Raw genomic sequence first — 1,579 nt, forward strand, 5'->3', positions numbered from 1 at the left:
CACTCCAGTGTTCTTGCCTGGAGAATCCCAGGGATGGGGGAGCCTGGTGGGCTGCCGTCTATGGGATCTGACAGAGTCGGACACGACTGAAGTGACTCAGCATCAGCAGTTGATATTAAGCATTTTTTTAATGTAACTGTTGGCCATCTGAACAACTTCTTTGGGGAAACATCTATTCAGATTCTCTCCCCATTTTTAAAAATAGATTGTTGGTTTCTATTGAGCTATATGAATTCTTTGGGCTTCCCTGGTGGCTTAGTGGTAAAGAATCCACCTATAAATGCAGGAGGCTTGGGTTTGATCCCTGGGTTGGGAAGATACCCTGGAGAAGGAAATGGCTACTGACTCCAGTATTCTTGCCTGGAGAATCCCATGGACAGATGAGCCTGGCAGGCTACAGTGCATGGTGTCACAAAGTCCACGGCTACAGTCCACGGGATTGGACATGACTTAGTGAGTAAACAACAACAATAAAACAATATGAATTATTTTTATAATTTGGATATTCATCCTTTATTGGATTTGATTTATAAATATGTTCTTCCATTTTATAAATTGCCATTTCATTTTGTTGATGGTTTTCATTGCTATACAGAAGTTTTTGGTTAACTTTTTAGTTAATTTGTAAAGAGATGATGTTAGCTACACTTTGTGAGAAAATGTGAAAAAAAAATAAAAAAGATTGTCTACCATATATTAAGCAAAGTAATTAAAAGCAGAAAAAGCTGACAATTCCATGGAGCAGATGAAAAATTTCAAGGCAGCAAGAGACTAGTATGATCCATTCATGCATTGTACGGGACAGTGTTGATATAGCATTATACATACTATGTCAGAAACTTCCAGCCGACTTTAGACAGAAACTGCTCAACCTACAGGGACATGCAATTCAGTGAAAAAGATAATGAGATATTGTGTGTTATAGCTGAGTTTTTTCTTTCGTAGGTGTACATATAATAATGATAGATCTTACATTAGAGATGACATCTAGATTTAAAGAATTATGGTAATAAAAATATACTGCTAAATATATGGACTAAAGCAAGATTTTTATTAAGCTATTGAAGCTACAACTTACATTTTTTCTAATTTCTGATAATATTATAAGCCATCATTATTGTGTGCTATCAGTTGAAGAATTGTGCTAATCTTTTATTATGTCCTTTATTACTAGAGATTATTCAGTAAGTCAAACATTACTATCCACATTACATGGATTAAAAATGTAAATTAAAAAAAGGCTTTTAGTTTGAGTGCAGCAGTTCAGTTCAGTTCAGTAGCTCAGTCATGTCCGACTCTTTGTGACCTTATGAGTCGCAGCATGCCAGGCTTCCCTGTCCATCACCAACTCCCGGAGTTCACCCAAACTCACGTCCATTGAGTTGGTGATGCCAGCCAGCCATCTCATCCTCTGTCGTCCCCTTTTCCTCCTGCCCTCAATCCCTCCCAGTATCAGAGTTTTTTCCAGTGAGTCAACTCTTCGCACGAGGTGGCCAAAGTACTGGAGTTTCAGCTTTAGCATCATTCCTTCCAAAGAAATCCCAGGGCTGATCTCCTTCAGAATGGACTGGTTGGATCT

The sequence above is a fragment of the Bison bison genome, unplaced genomic scaffold (genome assembly GCF_000754665.1).
Source record: "Bison bison bison isolate TAMUID 2011002044 unplaced genomic scaffold, Bison_UMD1.0 scf7180017864283, whole genome shotgun sequence".
Taxonomy (NCBI): Eukaryota; Metazoa; Chordata; class Mammalia; order Artiodactyla; family Bovidae; genus Bison; species Bison bison.